The sequence below is a fragment of the Otolemur garnettii genome, unplaced genomic scaffold (assembly GCF_000181295.1).
Source record: "Otolemur garnettii isolate 467f Iridium unplaced genomic scaffold, OtoGar3 scaffold00006, whole genome shotgun sequence".
In the NCBI taxonomy this organism is placed as follows: Eukaryota; Metazoa; Chordata; class Mammalia; order Primates; family Galagidae; genus Otolemur; species Otolemur garnettii.
This window is the reverse complement of record NW_003852401.1, coordinates 4,968,948-4,991,330: the sequence shown is the minus strand read 5'-3', so window position 1 is coordinate 4,991,330 and position 22,383 is coordinate 4,968,948.

Below are 22,383 nucleotides of genomic sequence, written 5' to 3'. Positions count from 1 at the left end.
AAAAAAAAAAAAAAAAAATATGTACATGAAATATACAGTTTAAAAGGTCAGTTATAAAAACAGAAGAATTTAAACATTTCAAAGAAAAAGGAATTAATACCAGGAATTGGTGCTTGCAAAACTGACAGAAGGAGCAGGGGACAAAGGTTTGGGGGAAAGATTGCTAGTTTTTAGAAGATTAAATAACTTGGGAAATTGTCACCAATGAACTAACATTAGTCCTAACTATAGCAGTAAAGCAGAAATTTGCTGTCTGCCCACCACTACCTGGTAATAAAATGGCATCTTTTCCAAATTTCAAACATCATGTGAGTGCCTTTAATTGGCAGAATCAAACATAGAGAACCCTACTAGCCAGGGATTGTTACCATTAATAGTCAAAGGATCAGAAACCAATATGTGGCCTTTCTTCTGACCACGTCTGGAGAGCATTGCCTAATAAAATATCTTTGATTTTTAATACAGGGATGTGGTAGGTTTTTTAAAAATGATTACAAATTCTATGATACCTCTCCCATTGAGAGGTGGGGGTCTATGTTTTCTCCATCCCCTAGAATCTGAGAGTTCTTATAGGTGCTCTGAAAATAGACTGTGGCAAAAGTGAAGACATGTGACTTGTGCAGTTGGGCCACGAAGCCTATGGAGCTTCTGCTTGGCTTTCTTGGATCACTTGGTCTCCAGATTCTTCCTCTCAGAACCCAGCCACAACACGGAAAGAAGCTCTCAGTGACAGTCTCAGCTGAGCCCAGCTTTGAGTCATCCCAGCCCACGCATCAGCCATGTGAGTAATGAAGTTTCTGGAAAGATGTTTGTCCCCACTGTTCCACTCACCCCAGCCCTATGTAGCAGAAGACCTCATGGTGCACAATCAAGCCATCCCTGAAGTATGTTGACTGAATTCCAGATCTAGAAAATTGGCAAGCATTATAAAATGATTGTTTTAAACTACTAAGTTTGGGGTGGTTTGCAACTCAACAATAATTAGTGGGAAAAAAATGAGAGGAAAAAAACTGAAGTGGATAGAGACTTAGGAGTTGTAGAATTCATCCTGAGTATGCAAATTTGAAAGTTGTCCCAATGACATGACAGGTGGGGCTTATGCATAAAGCTGTACAATTAAGCTTACAATCATCAGCTATCAACCTGCAGCATTTGTCTTCCTCCATTTTATTCCTTCTCCAGTTACGTCATCTTAACTCTGGAGCCTGAAACTTCAAAAGGAGTAGATTTGGGTCTTCTTCACTTACTCCCATATCATCACCCAAATTACTAGTACTTAGAGGTACTGCAATCTGGGTCTTTAACAAGATACAATATCTGCAACCCTGCACAACTTTACCACATTAATTAACCCTCATCCACAACTCCTAAAGGAGAAGAAAGCAAAAATTTCAATTACAGAATCCATTTGCTTAGGAAACTCAGTTCCTTGTAAGTGGAGCTTGTCTTATTTTTCTAAACTTTTCCCTTGCGTTTGGCAATTCATAGTTGTAGCACATTCTTATGACTAAATTTCTCTTCTATTACTGTCTCATTTTGTAAACAGATGTTCTCTTTGATTTTTATCTCTTTGTTCCTTTTGCTCTGCTATCAAGAATGACAGTTATAACAAGCTTTTATGTGACATCATGTGTTGTCAAGCACTTCTGGGATTATATCCACTCATTACTCTGCCCCGTACTCATCACCACCACTACCCTTTTCTCTACATGTTTGAGTGCCCAGTGTATTTAAATTGTAGTTTGGTCCTATAGCAAATGATAGAGGTGCTGGAAGACATAGCCCCTTGGTGCAAGGCACTTACTATCTGATGAAGAGAGGAATATCATGAATAAAATACTATGTAGCATAAGTTTTTTTAATAGAAAAACAAAAGCAAAGGAAAACAAATATACAATTTTGAAACAACAGAAATAGTTTTATAACTTAACTAGGCTTGGCTACAGGCCATAGTAGGACCTTTGGCTTTATAAATATCACAAGAAGGACTGGGCTTGAGCTCCCCTTTCTTACCCACATTTCATTGAGCAACTAATTTGTGCCAATTAGTATGCTAGGCACTTTACACTTTTATTTAACTAATTCAGTGCTTCAGTTGCTATTTACAGTATTGGGAACTGATCCAGCAGATCCGATCAAAACAAAAAATTCAAAAATTTTTTTCAAGGTAAAGGAGGAGGGTTGGTCCAAAGAAAACAATGGCAGAATGGTAGTGTTATAGTTATAGATGATACGTCCATTAAAAGCAGATTCTTAGTAAAGTCCTTGACACATTGACCCCCTACTGTGTAATAGAAACTATATTAAACCTGAAGATGAAAGATGGTTAAGCCATAGTTTCTGCCTATAAAGAGTACAGACACCACAAGAGAAGTATACACAAGGTCAAGTTAAGGCACAAAACAGAAAAGTCTAGCCCCAGCAGGCAGGTAAATAAGATAGATATACAATGTATTCAACGAACAGCTGGGTGATAGTTTAGGAAAGAGCCTCATTCTCCAAATATACACTGGCCAATGTAAATCCAAAACCAATACTGATGCAAACATGGATAAGTATCAAAAACATTATGTTTAACAAAATAAGAAAGATATAAATGAATACATATTACATGACTCCATCGTAAGACATTAAAGAACAGGCAAAACTAATCCACGGTGAAAGAAATCATAACAGTGATCACTGCTGCAGAGTATAGACTGGAAAGAAGTGCTAAGGAATTTTCTCGGGTGATGAAATATCCTATATCTTTTTTGAGTGTTGGTTATGAAAGAGCATACATTTGTCAAAATGTATTAAATTGTACTCCGAAGACATTCTCAATCTCTTCATCTCTGTTACCTTTGGCTTCTCAGCCTCTCAGTCCTGGGCTCATTGCATCAGCAAATTCCTTGAGGTTGAGGACAGCATAGGTTATTCGACTTACCACATTGTATTTCCCTTTTATTCAATATATGAGGCCCTCAAGTCCTAGAGGATACAGTAGCTCAGCAATACCTTCAAACAAATTGTTTTCTATTATAATTATCATTTTATTTTACTGTTTCTATTATGTCTTATCAAGATACAAGCTAGTCCATCCCATCCAAAAGTAGAGATCTAAAATAGATTTTTAAAAGTGTTTTGCCAACTGAGAAGCCATATGGAAAAAGTTAAAATTGAATCTGTTCTTCACACTATACACCTATGTGAATATCAAGTGGATCAAAATAAGAAACCAGTTAAGTAGTAGGAAAACACATGGATGAGTTCCTTTATAAACACCGGGTAGAAAAATTCTTCCTCTGACTCAAAAGTTAGAAGCACCACAAAACAGCTCGATAAATTTGACTATGTAAAAATGTCGTTAAATATATTTACATTATAAAACATTGTCAAAAGTAAGAAAAAAAGATAAACTTAGAAAAATGTTGACAATCTACATTGTAGAATTTTGATATTCCTAATACTTAAAGCACTCCTAGTAATTGAATGGAAAATTATCAAGTATGCAACACAAAAATTGGTAAGAGGTATGAAGAGAAAGCATAGAAAAAGAAACCTAGATATTTCATACACCAAAAAACCTGTTAGAACTAATAAATAAATTCATTAAAGGATACAAAATCAGCAAATAAATATCAGTATACACCAAGAAATTAAGAAAGTAATCCCATTTACAGTTGCATTAGATGAATGAAATATTTAGAAATAAATTTATCCTAAGAGGTGAAACATCTGTACACTGAACGTGATAAAACTTGATGAAAGAAATTGAAGACAAAAAATGAAAGATATCTCATGCTCATGGATCCGAAGACTAAATATTGTTGACATGCCCATACCACCCAAAGTGATCTACAGATTCAATGCAATCCCTACCGAAATGTCAATGGCATACTTCACAAAAACAGGACAAGCAATCCTAAAATTCATAGGGAACCACAAAAGACCCTGAATACCTGAAGCAATCTTGACTCCGAAGCTTAAAGTTGAAGGCATCACAGTTCCTGATTTAAAATTATATTTTAAATCTATAGTAATCAAAATCCAAAAAGTATGATAGTAACATAAGAACAAACATAGATAAGATGCAGAAATAAACCCATGCATAGTCAAAGTCATCAGGAATACACAATGGGGAAAAGACAGTCTCTTTAATAGATAATGTGGGTTAAACTGGATATCCATGTGTTAAAAAAGAAAAAAAATAATAAATTGGATCCTTAAATTACATCATGCACAAAAATCAATGCAAACTGAATTAAGATTTAAATATAAGACCTAAAAGCAATCTCCTAGAAAAACACATGAAGGAAAGCTCCGTGGCGTTGTATTTTGGGGATGTTACACCAAAAGCACAGGCAAAAAAAGCAAAAATAAATAAACTAAGAGGTTTCTGCCTCAATATAGAAATAACCCACAAAATGAAAAGACAATCCACAGAATGGGAGCAAATATTTGCAAACCATGTATCTGATAAAGGGTTAATGTTAATATCTAAAATTCATAAAGAACCTATATAATTCAATAGTAAAAAAAGTAAACAACCTGATTGAAAAATGAGTGAAGTATCAGAATAGACATTTTTCCAAGAGAGACATACAAATGATCAATTGGTAATATGAAAAGGTGTTCAACATCCCTAGTCATCGGAGAAACACAAATCAAAATCACAGGCCATAAATCCTGGTAGGCCAGTGGTCCTCAAAATGTCAAAAGATAAGGGTTGATGAGGATGTGGAGAAAAGGGAGACCCGATGCTATTGCTGGGAATGTAAATTGGTACTGCCACTTTAGGCTATGAAAAACAGTACAAAGATTCCTCAAAAAATTAAAAATAGAATTACCATAAGATCAGCAATCCCACAACTGGGTTTATATTTAAAGAAATAACAGAATTATCTCAAAGAGAAATCTTTACTTTCATCCTCATTACAGCATTATCCATAAAATCCAAGGTATGGAAATAGCCTAAGTCCATTGGCAGATGAATGAGTAAAGAAAACACACACACACACACACACACACACACAACCATTATTCAGAAGAAGGAAATCTTTCCATTTGCAAAAACATAGATGAAAAGGAGAACACTGTATTAAACAAGCCGTACACAAAAAGCCAAATACTACATGATCTCATGTAAGTGGAATCTAAAAACATCGAACTCACAGAAACAGAGCAGAAGGGTGGTAGCCAGCAGTGGGGGAACGGAGAAAATGACAGATGGTGTTCAAAGGGTAGAAACCTGCCACTGTAAGATTAGTAAGTTCTGGAGGCCTAAGTTTAGCATGGTGACTATAGTTAATAATGACAATATATTCAATACTTCAACTTTGTAAAGTGAGTAGATCTTAAGTATTCTCGCCATAAAAAGTGAGATGATGGATATGTTAATTACCTTGATTGTTGTAATCATTTCACAATGTATATATGTATGTCAAACAGCACAGTGGACACCTCAAACATATAGCATTTTGTTAATTATACCCCAGCCAAGCTGAAAAAAGATACTTAAGAAACATAATGATGCTGTATAAGAGGAGACCATAGAGAAACTCTGAAAAGATGTTATTGATATAAAATGATATTTTAACATGCACTGGGTATTCTAAATTGCTAAGAAGTTACTGTTCACTTTGTTAGGTATAATGATGACTTTGTGGATATGTGAGAATATATGTTTTAAAAAGACATACATACGGAAGTGGATATAAATGACAGAGTGTATTTATTGTCAGTGTTGAATAAGGCCTTTGCCTCATTGCCTCATTTTGAATAAATGAAAATTTTAAAATATTTTAAATTATGTGTTAGTGATTAACGTATAATTTAAAATATGATGAGTCATAATTTATGACTTATTTGTTTGTACTGACTCAGTTGCTAGCCGACCTTGAGAGTTCATCATTCTGAATAGTCAGTTTATAGGAGACAGGAAATAGGTTTATAACTGACTCTTGTTAAAATATGAGGCCTTATTATCTTCTCTATTGTATGCCCATTAAATAACACACCTTCAATAACCGTGACATTTACCCATGATCTTGCATGATAGAAAACCCTTTCTCCATCTAAGAAAAGGGGCAGGGCAGTATGGTCTCTTTAAACCAAGAAGAAAGTAATTGTTTTCAGTAGATGGAACCAAAACCCTTGGGATAAATAGATGAGTTCTCAAAGATGGTCAAATGTGTTTCTCTGCAGATGGCTGCACAGGATGACACTTCATAAAACATCATTTCTCTGCTAAGCTGCACAGCATCTCTGGTGCTTCAAACATATTGTTTATCTCATCTAGATGAGCAGGTTCTAAAGGTAAGAACTGAACAAGTGCCACTGCTGAAACAAACAGATGGTGCATCATCTAAGATGGTCTACCTTCACTTGATGAGAGGCTGCTCCAATCCCAAGCAGACCCACTGCCAATTAAAAGAGGTCTTGGCTATGGGATCTCAACTTTTCTGTGACACAAAATTATCCATTTTCTCAGACTTCTGCTCACTACCCTGTTTCATCATTACACCCTCCAGGAATGAAGAGGCTTCCTAATGCCCAGTTCTGTGTTATATTTTCCCATTGATACTTGCTAGCGAATATCTGGATTTTACCCAAAGATCTCACTTCAGTTTCAGGCTGCATTTTATTTTTAGACTCTCTATAGTTTAATTGCTAACCAAGAAACATGCCCCATGCTTTGTAAGAGAACTTCTATGCTATAGATTAAACATAAGAGTATTGTTTGCACTTCCTTCTACTGCAAAAAGGGCTCCATTAACCACTCTTTTCAAACAACTTTAGGATGGCAACATTTTAGATGAATTGAAATCATCTATGGTTTTACAAAATAGGTAGAAGATATTATGAGTAGGAAGCGTATTTAAACTTTGAAAGCTCAAGATTATGATCTCCAATATGGTTTAAGAAAAATAACACTATGAATCTGAAGAAAACCATCATGATAAAACGTCCAGTATCAAGTAAGAACCAAGAGTCCACCCTGGGGAAAGGGGGACAGTATTTGATAATAGAAGAGGATCCCGGAACCAGGGCATCAGATCATGATAATTAATAGACAACGCGAGTTATTTAGAGCAAATTTTGAGCTCTCTAGCAAAGAAATGATGCCCAAACTTGCCACATCAGGAGGTAAACTTGAAGGAAATAGTAAATCAGGAGAAGAAAAAAGTGGTTTGAACACAGTGGCAAAGAAGTAAGGTATGCGTGTGGAACTCCATCAGCCCTGAAAAGAATCTCAGCAAAAGAAGATTCTACCCATGTGTTTGTTGCTTTGAAACTTTGGCATCTTTTTTTCAAAGTGGGGGTACTTTCCTACCACATTCCAAATTTGTTAGATTATAAACTCTCGGGAGGCAGAGTCCACGTGTGTATTGTTCACTATTCTATTTCCAGAGCCTAGCAGAGTGTTTTGTGTCTAGTTTGTGAATACATTTTCTTACATAAGCATGTCTACGACACTGTAGAAATGGAATAAATACATGTTGATTAATCTTCTCGACATGACAAAGTTGGATCATTGTTGTGTTTTTCCTTCTTTTTTCAGAAGCAACAGGAGGACTTCTCTCTAGAATTGAGAGCATTGAGACTGGAATTACTCATAGGGTAACCGAGGCATTGAAACCATTTCAATTTATTAGTGAGTTCACTTTATTATTCCTTTTACATCTCAAGAGAATCAAGAGGCTTATTTTTATTCTTAGAAAGGCATTTAAAATATTCTGAGCCTACATGTGAGAGTATTTGGAACTTGGGATGAAGAATTAGATATTTAAACTCCTTTTCCTACATTTTATGCAGTTTTCAACATGATCCCCCTGCCTCCAGGTTTGCCTCATTGCATGTCACCTTCCACCTGTCTCCAGCACAACCTTGCTGAAACTCAGATTGGATCAGGTCACTAACTCTTCTGTTCCAGAATCCCTTTGTGGTTTATAATTAGCGTCTTAGCATGGCAGTAAATGTCCTTCACCTTTTATATTCAGGCAAATCCAAACCAGGCACCTTTCCTCACAGATGCCGTCACGTGCCCACGATCCTGCCATTCCACGTATTTACCAATTCTGAACAATTGAACACCTTCTTTTCTTGCTCTTTCTTCTGTTTTATAAATTCCTTTTTTATTTCCAGCCTGGAAGAATCCAACTCCTCTAAAAATCTAGTTTAAATGCTACCTTCCCTGGGAAGCTTTTCTTAACTCATCCAAATAGAATTAATCACACCTTCTGTGTTCCTATACCTTTAATATAGAGTGTTAACAGATGGGAGTGAAAGCTTTAGAGTCATAAAGATTTCATTTCCAATTCTGGTTCTTCTGCTTACCATGACCTTGGGCAAAACACTTAAGGTCCCTAAGCCACATATTTCTCATCTATAAAATGGGCATAATAATATCAACATAACATGGTTGCCATAAAGATTATCTGTGAGCATGTATGCTAAGTGTCTAGCATAGGACTTGACTAGTAGAAGCTCAAAGAAAGATACTGACATTACCTTTATCTCTTATTATTATTTCACTATTTATCACAATCTAATTGATGTCACACATAATGACATACTTGAGTAACCCAGTAGAGTGTGAGTCATTAAAGGCAGTTCTATCATACTCTTATTTTTATCTACAGTTCCTAACACTCGTCAATGGTGCCAAATAAGTGCTTGTTCAATCCACTAGCATTTGAGATAATTATTTCCTAGACTTTACTGAGGAAATGTACCAATATGTCATATCTGTTATGTGTATGAAATCATGTCTGATTTATATTATATTTAACAACATAAATGCATGGGTAATATAAATTGTTTTCTTTGTAGTTTTGCACCCAGTAATCCCCAGAAAGCAGCAGGAAAGAGATAATCTCTTTTTGTCTCCTCTCTGCCCAAAAGTATAAAATTAACTTGACTTCATAAACCTTATAGAAAGTAAAATTAACTTGACTTCATAAACCTTGTAGAAAATACTGTATCATCATGTCTAACCTATATTTCCAACAACATACCTATTAGAGATAGCTTGGGCTGAACTTGCATTGAAACTCCTGAACAATTCAGTTCACTCAATTCAATTGCTATTCAAGTATCTACTATGTCTAGTTCTCTGGGAAAGCAGTATGGAGCAAGACAACACAGAAAGCTTTCTTTCTAGTCCAATTAAAATAGTGACATATGCCCTGCTGAAACAACAACTAAACAATGGCATTAAAGCACCTAAGATAGCTAAATGGGACAAATACATGTGATGGCTTTGCATAAGTCTGTCTAGACTAGACCATGGCTGTGCCTCCAGTCCCCAGGGAACAAGCCCCCGCTTTGGCACCAATATAATGCTTCTGGCAGTGTCACTAATTGGGCTGTAATTCTTCCATGGTTGAACATTTCTATAGCATACAGCATGTCAAAAAAGCACTTACAGAAAGGCAACCTTGGTTCTCATACCTTATTCATACCTTTTGTATTCCAGCCACATGAAAACTGTCTCCATGGATTTCCAGTTTCAATTCCAACATGCAAAATTCTTTGAATTCATCACTCTTATTCTTACAAGAAACATCTTGGACAAACTGAAAATCAATTACTTTTTTGGAACCATCAGAAAACCAAGATTGGAAGACAAACTGCCACTGTGAAATCTACAGAAATAGGCTCATCTAGAGAAACACAGCTGAGATCCTCTTATCTGGAGCAGACATCTACTGGAGCAACAACCTGCTAGGAACATTTAAATAGTAATTTTGATGAATTGCTAGAAGCTGAGGATAGACTTCAGCATGAGAAACTCCTGGAGGCTGGAGTCTTGGTGTGTGTGGATGGGGGAAATAGATTAGGGGACATATTTTCACAGGTTTTGCCATCAAGAAACCTGCACGCTCTCATAGTAAAGATCTGAAAAAGGCCCCTGTTAGCTCTGGCAGGGGGAGAGAATGCATAACTATTATGAAATGCAGCCAGGAATTTTTCCTAAAGGCCTTTTTCAGGGGGAAAAGAATATTCTAGAATTTTATTCCTGCTGGAGAAGGCCATTCCTCCCACTAGCTTCCTGTAGCCCACCTATTTCATATAGAACAGTGGTTCTCAACCTTTCTAATGCCTCCTAATGCTGCAAACCATTAATGCAGTTCCTCATGTTGTGGTTACCACCAACCATAAAATTATTTTCATTGCTATTTCATAACTGTAATTTTGCTGTTATGAATTGTAATGTAAGTATCTGATATGCAGGATGTATTTCATTGTTACAAAGGGGTCGTGACCCACAGGTTAAGAACCGCTGATACAGAAAGTAGAAACACAGATGAGAAGATGAGTAAGGGGGAGGGAAATTATACCAATGGAAAAACACTTGTGAAAGTCACAGCCCCAAGACACAGGCTGTGCACAATAGAGATTTAGTTAAAAGATTATAGAACAATTTAGGGTTCCAGTATTACAATGCACTGTACCTAAAACAGCAGCAAAACAGACTCCCTGAGGAGCAGTCAAGTGGGAAGACAAAAACATGGGCACTAGAGGAACTTGAAGCTTCTAGTACCAAAAGCTACAGCAAGCATTAAAAACAGCCCAGCTTCCCAACCAGATCACCATAAATCCTCACACTATTTGCCTACTTACCTAAGTTACTATTACCTAATAAAACATGCTTGGCTTGCAACAAAAAATACATTGCAAAACAAGCAAGAGAAAACATGGTCTGAAGAGATAAGCAATCTGATAACTAGATCTAGATATGGTATAGATATAGAAAAATCAGAGAACATAAAATAACCATGATTTGTATAATAAGGACTTTGATAGGAAAAGTAGACAATGAATAAGAAATATGGATAATATAAGCAGAAAGACAAAAATTCCAAGAAAAAAAATGGAAAGAATATTCTATAAATAAAAAAATTGACAGAAATAAAGAATGTATTTTATAAAATTATCAATAAACCTGATACAGCTGAGGAAAGACAATTTGTGACTTCATAGAATGGTAAATAGAAATTCCAAAACTAAAATGCAAAAAGAACAATGAATTTAAAAATAGAATAGAATATTCAAGAACTATGAGCCATTTTAAAATAGGTAATATACATACAACTGGAAGACCAGGAGAAGAAAAAGAGAATGGAAACCTTTCCAAAAACTTTCCAAATCGGACGACAGATACCAAACTGAGAGTCTACCTAGGAAGCCTAGAGGACACAAAGCAAAATAATTGCCATAAAAAAGAATCATGTAGGCACATCATATTAAAATGCATAAAACCAAAGACAAGGAGAAAATCTTGAAAGATGCCAGAGGAATCTGACAGGTGAAGGGGGAAAATAACTTACAAAGGAATAAGAATGACAGTAGATTTCTAATCAGAAACCATATAATCAAGAAGAGGTAGAGTGAAATATTTAAAGTATTTGAAATGCTGAAAGAATAAAACATTAACTTAGAATCCTACATCCAGTAAAATTAGTCATTTTAAGTGAAGGGAAAATACTTTCTGAGACAAATAAAAACTGAGGAAATTCAACAGGCCTTCCCTGATATCATAAATGAAGGATTCTTTTTTTATAGAACAATGTAAAGCTCCAGTATAACAATGCAGAAAGCTATTTACCCAAGTCAGAAACACAGATGTACCTAAAGAAGAGTATCAAAGAAGAAATATATCCAAAATAAATATTTTTCTTATTCTTAATCTGAATAACTTTAAAGTCATAATAGTAACAATGTATTACAAGACTGTAGCATATGAATAAGTGGAATGAATGACAACAATATTACAAGAGACATAAGGAGGAATTGGAAATATTCTGTTTTAAGGTACCTATACTGCATGTGAACCCAGAGGGTATTATTTAAAGGTGAAATTAGATTGTTAAATTGTCTTGTGTAAACTCTAGGCAGGGGTGTCCAACCTGTATTCTTTTTGGATGCACATTGGAAGAATTAGAGTTGTCTTGGACCACATATTAAATACCCAAACACTAACAAAAGCTGATAATCAAGAGAAACAGTCTATGCACACTTTTCATGATATCCAACACCACTGATAAAGAAAATAGTCCTCAAATTCTCTGAATGCTGCTCATAGGCTGCAGGTTGGGCATCCCTGCTCTAGAGCAACAATAACAACAAAAATTAAACAGAACTATAACAGATATACTGAGAGAGGGAAAAAATGGAAATATAAAATACTCAATTAAAAAACTGGAAAAAGGCAGGAAAAGACATAACAAAGGTAATGAATAGAAGATATAAACACAGTAAATATTAACTACAGATATAAAAACAGCAAATATTAACTCAACTACATCAATTATTACTTTAAGTGTGAATGGTCTCAATATACCAATTAAAACTGGAGATTATCAGAGTAGAAAAACAAAACAAGAGCAAACTTCATATTGTTTACAACAAACCCACAAAAACTACGAAGAGACAGATAAAAATTAATAAATTTAATAATAATGAGATGAAGAAGTATATACCATGCTAACACTAATCAAAATGCAGGAGTAGGTATATTAATGTCTGTCCAAGTTACAGCTTTAGAAAAGGGGAGTACTATGGACAAAGAAAAACAAGAAGACAAAAGGACTCAATTCTTCAAGATAGCATAATGATCTTAGATCAAGACAGCATCAACAAACATAAGGCAAAATTCATAGAACTGCAAAGAAAATAGGGAAATTCACTATTATAGTCAGAAACTTGAACACACCTCAGCCAATTATAGATACATCTAACAGACAAAATATATCAGTAAGAATATAGTTGACCTGAATAATATACATAGGTCATTACAAAAGTTTGAGATACTTGGCGTGGCACCCATAGCACAGGGGTTACGGCGCCAGCTGCATACACCAAAAGTGGTGGCTTTGAACCCAGCCCTGGCCGTCTAACCAACAATGAAAACTGCATCAAAAAATAGCCAGGCGTTGTGGTGGACACCTGTAGTTCCAGCTACTTGGGAGGTTGAGGCAAGAGAATTTCTTAAGCCCAAGAGTTTGTGATTGCTGTGAGCTGTGATGCCACAGCACTCTACCAAAGGTGACATAGTGAGACTCTGTCTAAAAAAAAAAAAAAAGTTTTGAGATACACTAAAATCAAGAAATATAAAATCTGTGTGGACAGAAACAAATAAAGCCATCCCAGCAATACAATAAGCCAAGCAAGTTGAAAACTGCATGGATGAATCAGAAAGCATGTTACTGACTGTGTTTCTTGGAAGTGAAATAATGGACTGTAACACACTCTGTATCAAAACATTCATAGTGACCCACAGACTATTAATAACTTAATATTTATCAACTTGTTCTATTGTCATTAATACAATACTTTACTCAATAATAGCAGAGGATACTTTCTTCTCCTGCCAATGTTCACCAATATTTTCTAGGCCATAAAACACATGAAATATTTTAATAAATATGAAAACTATATGAAATTTGTGTTCAGGGGCGGTGCCTGTGGCTCAAGGAGTAGGGCGCCAGCCCCATATGCTGGAGGTGGTGGGTTCCAATCCAGCCCCAGCCAAAAAACCAAAAAGAAATTTGTGTTCAGACCAATGTGGAATTAAACTAAAAATCAAAAACAAAAAGATATCTGGAAAAGCCCCACAAATTTAAAAATTTAACAATAGACCTCTAAATAACACACGGTTAAAGAATGAGTCTCAAGAGAAAAGTTTAAAAGATTTTGAACTAGAGGAAAATAAAATTCACCTTATCAAAATTTGTGAGATTTAATAAAAGCATTACTTAGGGATAAAATAATATCATTAATATATTTATTAGGAGAGAAGAAAGGTAATCTAATCTTCTTCCTTAGGAAACTAGAGAAATTAGTAATTTAAGCAGAAGAAAAGAAATGATAATCATATGTGGAAATCAATAAAATTTAAAACAATCGAGAAAAGTCAATAAAAACAAAAGCTAGTTCTTTAAAAATTACAATATAATTTTAAACCAAGAGAAAAGGGAAAAGAAACAAATTGACAATATCAAAGAAAAGAGGGTTCATCATTATTGATCCTAATGTATCAAAAGAATAATAAAGGAATACAACTTTATGCTCACAAATTTGATAACTTAGATAAAATGGACCTATTCCTTGAAAGACAAAAGCTTCTAAAACTTATACAAAGAGAATAGATAACATAAAAACCCAATATCCATTAGAGAAATTGAATCAATAATTAATAAACTTTAAGAAAGCACCAAGCCCAGTGGATTCTGGTGGATTCTGCCAAACATTTAAGGAAGAAATGATATCAATTCTCCATAATCCTTTCCAGCAAAGGGAAGGCTTTCTTTCTTATTCCATATGGCTGGCATTGCTTCAAAACCAAAACCAGACAAAAAAATTACAAAACCAAAATGTACATACCAATATTTCACATGAACTAGACATAAAATCCTGTATAAAATATCAGTAAATTGGCCAGGCTCATGCCTGTAATCCTCGCACCCTGGGAGACTGAAGTGGGAGAGTCCCTTGAGCTCAGAAATTCAAGACCTGTCTGAGCAAGAGTGAGATTTCATCTCTACTAAAGATAGAAAAATTAGCTGGGCGTTGTAGCAGGAACCTATAGTCCTAGCTACTTAGGAGACTGAAGCAGGAGGATACCTTGAATCCAGGAGTTTGGGGTTGCTATGAGCTAGGCTGACACCATAGCACTCTAGCCTGGATTAACAGAATGAGACTTTGTCTCAAAAAATAAATAAATAAATAAAATAAAGGAAAAGAAAGAAAGAAAGAAAAATTAGCAAATTGAACCTAGTAATAGATAAAATCCATGTAATAATTAAAGACCACGAGCAAGTAGAATTCATTCTAGTTGTACAAAGATAATTCAATATTCAAAAATCAATATAGTTCTTTACATCAACAGAATAAAGAAAAATCATATGATCATAGCAGCTGACATCAAAAAAGCATTTGACAAAATCCAATATATATTCATGATTACAGAATAAAAAATACACTTAGCAGGAACAGTTGAAGAGAACTTCCTCAACTTGATAAGAACACTTGCCTTCACAAAACTTATAATGAATATCATACTTAATGATAGCAAATGAAGTGTTGCTCTCCAAAATCAGAAGTAGGTGTGGATATACTGTTCCACCACTCCTGTTCAATATTTTAATGGAAGTCCTAGCTAATGTAATATAACAAGAAAAGTATATTAAAGGATGCATATTAGAAAGAAAGAAATGAAACTGTTATTTGACATAGATTATGTATGTAGAAAATCCAATAAAAATAAATCTGCAAGGAGAAATACTAAAATGACCCAGGTTGTAATGGATTAGGGTAGGAGACATGAGCATGAATTCGATCTGACAGAGATGGTTACCCATAGAAGTGTTTATAAATGTGCATATTTACATTGGTTAATGGTTACACACATTTCCTTTCTCTGTAAGCTGACAAGACTTAGAGCCAATAACATTCCAGTAACAACAAGCACACCTATACCCAGATCTTGATTTCAAATACCATTCCTTGATAACAGGAGCCAGAAATTCTTGAGAAATGGCTGCCTCTAGGACTCAGGCAGAAAATAGACAAGATGAGCCTAGGGCATTCAGTAAGACCAATAAGTACGCACGCAAACAAACACACACAAGGAGAGTAAGTCAAAAGGACACAGGAGTCGACTGAAGAGCTCCTACTGGCCAAATCTGGAATAACAAGCAACAAAATAAATTATTGTATCATATGCCAAACAAAATAAGTTTATCCACGGGTACATAGAAATGATTAGAAAAATAAATAATTGAGAAAAACAGATAAATCTCCCATGCAAAAGAATTCCAGATTATGTAACTATTTTACTGTCAAAAATGTTGAACATAACTCCCCACTCCTTGAACAGAGCTGTGCATATTGACTTTCTTAACAAGAGAACAATATGAAAGTGGGAAGAGGAATGTGTCAGTAAATTTACAGTTAAAAAATACTAACAAACACTGCCTCAGGCAGGTGATTAAGGTTAATATGGGGAGTCGTGTCCTACTGACAATCTATACCCTTGGTATGAAGTGATTAGAAAATCACCTGTCAAAAAGCCGTAACTCCAGTCAGAGAAGAACATCAGACAAACCCCAACTGAGAGACATTACACAAATGCAGGAGAACCTCTATGAGTTGACCACCCAAGGACTGTAGCAAATTAGTCAACATATAGATGTGGTTGACATAAAAGGAACTAGGCCTACTATACCAATACATCAATGTGGTGCTGTACCAATACTTAAATGTCTGATCTATGAAAATCAGGCCAACTTAAGGAGGTGGTCAGTGTAGCGAGGGGATCCATTATGGGGGTTCTACTGTATATGACTAGTATTCCTCAAAAATATTAAGGTACAAAACAAGGGACTCGTAGAAACTTTCATAGCCAAAAGGAACCTAAATAAACATTATGACGATATACAATATATTAGAATGGTTCCTGAGTCAGAAAAAGATATTAGGTAAAAATTATGGATAGATACTGACTTTAATAACAGTGTGTTAACCTTGTTTCATTAATGATTTTATCATACTAATGTAAGATATTAATAATGGAGAAATATGGTTTTGAGGGATATGTGGGAACTCTACTATCTTCACAATTTTTCTGTAAATCTAAAACTATTCTAAAATAAAAGCTTATTTTAAAAACATGTTTCAATTGTCATCATTTTTCTAACACACCATGTTATTCTCACCCCTCTTTATATTTTCTTAGCTAGACATAAGAACTTCCTCCCTTTGACAAAATCTGAGATGTAACTTCTTCTGTAAAGTCATCTTCAACCTCTCCAGACAGTGTTCTTGTATCTCTTTGTCTTGATGCCATGGCAATTATCTCCGAACTATGTAATCATGTCCTTCCTTCTTCCCTCAGTAGGCTCAGTTCTCTGTAACCTCCACCACATCTCACATTATTCTCTCTAATGCTGCTCCAGCAAAGAGCTGAACATGATGGAAACACTCAACTAATGTTTGTTTGTATGCTTGTTTTGTTTTATTTCATTTTGAGACAGAATCTCACTATGCAGCCCTTGGTAGAGTGCTGTGGTGTCACAGCTCATAGCAACCTCAAATTCTTGGGCTTAAGAGATTCTCTTGCCTCAGCCTTCCAGGTAACTGGGACTACAGGCGCCCACCACAGTGTCAGCTATTGGTTGTTGTTGTTGTTGTTGTTGTTATTGTTGTTTGGCAGGCCTGGGCTGGGTTCAAAACTGCCAGCCCCAGTGTGTGTGGCCGTTGCCCTAACTTCTGAGCTACAGGCAATGAGCCTCAATTAATGTTTGTTGCCTATACAAAGATCATTTTAGCAATGCTTTGGAACTTTCCTTTTTTTTTTTTAATTAAATCATAGCTATGTACATTAATGCAATCATGGGGAACAGTGTGGTGTTTTCATATATAATTGGAAATATTTTCATCAAACTGGTTAACATAGCCTTCATGTGATTTTCTTAGTTACTGTGTTAAGATGTTTATATTCTACTTTTAGAAAGATTCACTTGTACCCTTGTAAAATAAACCATAGAGGTGATCCCTCCTATCACCCTCCTTCCATCCATCTACTCCCTTCTTTCCCCTCCCCCCCCATATTCTTAGGCTATAATTAGGTTATAGCTTTCATATGGAAGCTATAAATTAGTTTCATAATAGGGGTGTGTACATTGGATACTTTTTCTTCCATTCTTGAGATACTTTGCTAAGAAGAACATTTTCCAGCTCCATCCATGTAAACATGAAGGAGGTAAAGTCTCCATCTTTCTTTAGGGCTGCATAGTATTCCATGGTGTGCATATACCACAATTTATTGATCCATTCGTGGGTTGATGGGCCTTTGGGCTTCTTCCATGACCTAGCAATTATGAATTGGGCTACAATAAACATTCTGATACAAATATCTTCGTTGTAATGTGATTTTTGGTCTTCTGGATATATACATAATAAAGGAATTGCCAGATCAAATGGCAGGTCTATTTTTAGTTCTCTAACAAAATCCCAAAACCAGAGATGCTGGAGTGGATGTGGAGAAAAGGGAACACTTCTATACTGCTGGTGGGAATGCAAACTAATACGTTCCTTTTGGAATACTTCGGAATTTTCAAAGTAAGTACATTATTTCATCCCAGCCAACTTTGCGTTGACAGGCAACTATTTTTGCTGTTTAAAATTGAGACTCAGAGAGGGGAAAAGTTTTTCCTTTTTACATACCTTGCAAGTACTTACAAGAACTTACTTCAGTTCCATGACTATTCTCCATATCTACTTTCCTTCCCCATATATGTGCAGAATGCTGTAGTTCTTCATATAGGGAAAAAGCTTGGCTCTAGCCACTGCTTTCTCTCTGACTGTAGGCAAGTCACTAAATCCATGTTACACATAAAACCCTCATATATTTTATTTTTTGTTGTTTTTTCTTTATTGTTCTTTTATTTCAGATTAATATGAGGATGTAAATGTTTAGGTTACATTGTATTCAGTTCCAAGGTAAAATTCAAGTTGTAGTTAAGCCTTTGACCCAAGGGACATACTGAACACTATTACATTGTGCACGTTAGGTGAGATTCCACCAATTGCCCTCTTTCTCCTCTCCCTGACTAGACTATACTTGTATTTTCTTTCTTGTGGGCCTTCAGCTGTTTGTATTTTGGTTTAATATTAGTATTGAGTACATTGGATACTTCATTTTTCCAAGTAAGTTACTGATGTACTTTACTAAGAAGAATGTGTTTCAACTCCATCCAGGGAAATACAAAAAGTATAAAGTTTCCATCTTTTCTTATGCTGAATGGTATTCCATGGTACACATACACCACAGTTTGTTAATCCATTCGTGGGTTGATGGGCACTTGGGTTGCTTCTCTGTCTTGGCAATTGTGAATGGAGCTGCAATAAACATTCTGGTGCTAATGTCCTTGTGGTAAAATGATTTTTGTTTTTCTAGATAAATCCCTAGTAATGGGATTGCAGGATCAAATGTAAGGTCAACTTTTAGTTATTTGAGAATTACCCTCATATATTTTAATTGGAACTGATGATAATATTTCATAGAGTTTGTGAGGATTAATGATGCAAAGCAATCAATAACTGGTAAGTTTCATAACCACTTTTATTATTTTTTCATTCATATTAGTAATACTATAACTACTTTTGAGTCAACCAATCAGCTGAGCCAAAGGTAAAAATAAATGAATAAGGGCCACAGTCAATTTACTCTATTTGGGCCAACACAGAGATTTTGGGGTTTTTTTTTAGTTATCCTCCCCTTTCAAAGAATCATCTGTCTTAGATTGTCATTTGGACTACATGAACTCTAAGTTCCTTTGCAAACACACTCCTGTATAATTTTTATTTTCTTTGCAGTCCTCCAAGTACTACAGCATGCAACATCAAAGTTTCAATAAAGGTTGGCTGACTGAGGCTTTCAAACTCCCAACACAATCACTTTCATGTTGCCAATTTTTGTTCAGTTTGTGATTTATGGGCATATGGAGTGTTTTGCATCCCAGAGTTTCCTCTTTTGAGTCATGATTTGCAAATGGATATAATAACCCATAAACTGATATCAGCATCAAAACAGAGCCATCCAACTCGAATAATAAATGGCCTTCAGAGGAAAAGACACTAGACCATTAGGAAGGGCACAAACAAGAAGCATGGGAGTGTGAACAACAGCCTTCACAAAGTCAGTTTCTCACTTCGTTCCATGCATTCTGTCCATTCTGAGATAATGTGTGTGACGAGGGCACAATGCAATCAGGCTCCCAGGCTCCGCTGGCAAGGCAGGCTTGCAACAATAGACTAAACTGCAGCCCTGCCAACCCCAAATAGGCATGCCAGTCTGCCTCATTCCAGATTTGTGGCTTGTCTCCGCAAAGTAATAGTGATTCTCTTGTCTGTACCAATTGCAGGCTGCAGATGGGTAGTCTAATGCTGTAATTTCGGACTAAATTCTCCACAGATGAACTGGAAAATTTCCTCACTCATTCAGAAATATGCCTGCCAGCTGTCAGTTTTCCAGCACTCCCTCAATTGCCCAGATCACCAATGAACAGACGGCATTCACCACAATGATCGGGCTGCGTTTTCAGTTCAAACCTTTTTCTCCTACCTAATGATTTAATCTATTGTTCTTTCTTCAAAGACTCTGGAGATGGTCATTGAAAATTTCAGAACTAGGAGACTTCTTCAAGGAGACAACTAAGAAAACTGCTAAAACTACCTTGGATTATAGATAAAAAAAAAAAAAAAATCTATGTCTGTGAGATATTCACTGGCCTTGACCCCATTTCATGCCAATAACTCTTCCAAGGTGCCCAGTAGAGGACATTCTTTTTGTGCCAACAGAGATGGGGAACTGAGAAACAGATGCCTCCTCACTAGCTACTTGACTGTCACCACCAATAAAGGATACAACATAATTTTAAGGTACTCCAAAAGCCAAGACACAACATTGCAATGGAACAGGAGACAAGTGGTGATGGCCTACAACAGGAAGGGGAAAACTACCACATAAAAAATACCACATGCTGAAATGAATAAAGACAACTTACAGAGATCACCTGTGGATGGGATTTGTTATGGAATTTGTTTTCTCTTTAGCATTTGATGTGAGTATAATTGTTTTGAAAATATCAGAGAGTGTCCATTCTCAAGGTCATTCTCAATGGAGCGGAGATTTTGAAAAACACAAAAGTTCTTCCTGAATGTTTTTGCCTCAGGGCTCTTCCTCAGCAATCATCCGTTTTAATGATTCACTAATAGATATTTTCCCAGTAAGCTTGAGCTTTAGGGTTAAGTAGACTGAGGTCCCAAAACTGGCTCTGTCATTTATAATGTGCAAGACACTTGAAAATGTATTTAACTTTTCATAGCCTCAATTTCCTCATCTTTTAGAGTTATTGTAAAGACTGTGCACATACTATTAAGTCTCTGCCAAAAATCTTCCCAAAGACTTCTCATAGCAACTATATAGTCTACGAGGACTGCTGAGCCTGGTCTCTGCCCACCTCTTCATCTAGCTCTTCCTAAAATACCACGTTGGAGACTCTGGTTTATCTTCAGTTCTTCAAACATACTAAGGACTTTCCCCTCCCAAGGCCTTTTCATGCCTCTCTTCTCCACCTAAATTTCCTTACTCCCTGTTCTTTTCACAGCTGGTTTCTTCTTATCCTTCTGTTTGATCCCAAGTATAGTCATGCACGACTCCCCCAAGGACAGACCACACATATGACAGGGTACACAAAACTATAACAGAGCTGAACATTTTCTATCACCCAGCATACAGTATACTTTCTATCATTTTAGAGTATGCCCCTTGTACTTATTTATTTAAAAAAAGTTAACTGTAAAAAATTAAAACTTTTAAAAATAGGAAAAAGTTTATAAGATAAGACCGTTCAAAAAGAAAATATTCGTGTACAGCTGTACTATGTGTTCATGCTTTAAGCTAAGTGTTAACACAAAAGAGTCAAAAACTTACAGCCAGACTAGCACTTTTAAACCGGGGGGTGAATCAAAAGGTAGCAAAAATTTTAATGTTTACAAAGTAAAAATAGTGCAGTAAGCTAAGGTTAATTTACTATTGAAGAAAAAAATGTTTTTTAAATGAGTTTATTGTAGTCTAGTACAGCATACAGTGTTTAGAAAGTAGGGTCGTGTACAGTGATACTCTAGGCCTTCCTGTTCACTCACCACTGACTCACTGATTCACCCAGAGCAACTTGGTAAGTGCCTTATACGTTATGCCATTTTTTAATCTTTTACATCATAATTTTCTGTATCTTTTCTATGTTTAGTTAAGTTTAAATATACAAATACCACTGTGTTCCAATTGTCTACAGTATTTACTACAGTAACACACCATACAGGTTTGCAGCCTAACAGCCATAGGCTGGACCATCTAGATGTGTAGTATAGGCTGGACCATCTAGATGTGTAGTATAGGCTGGACCATCCAGGTTTACGTAAGACACTCAGTGATGCTCACACAATGATAAAATTACCTAACAATGAATTTTTTAGAATGTGTCACTGTTGCTAAGTGACATACAACTATATTTCTTCCTCAGAGGGGTTTTCCCAGACCAGTTTATAAACATACCTTCTCCTTTGTCAGGTTGTGGTACCTACTGGTCTTGTTTATAGATCCTTTTACAATTTGTGTTGATGTGTTTGTTTGCTATCACCTTTCTCCTTTGTGGAGGTAGATGCCTTGTCTATCTGGAAGATTCCCTTTCTCACTACTCCATTGCTTAGACCAGGGCTAGGGAAATTCTCCATATTGAAAGGCTGCATGAATTTAGCTGTGATCAAATAAGACCATATTCAGGAAAGTGACGATATGATATAGGGTACCCAGCGCTTCACCCCCGGCAGTGA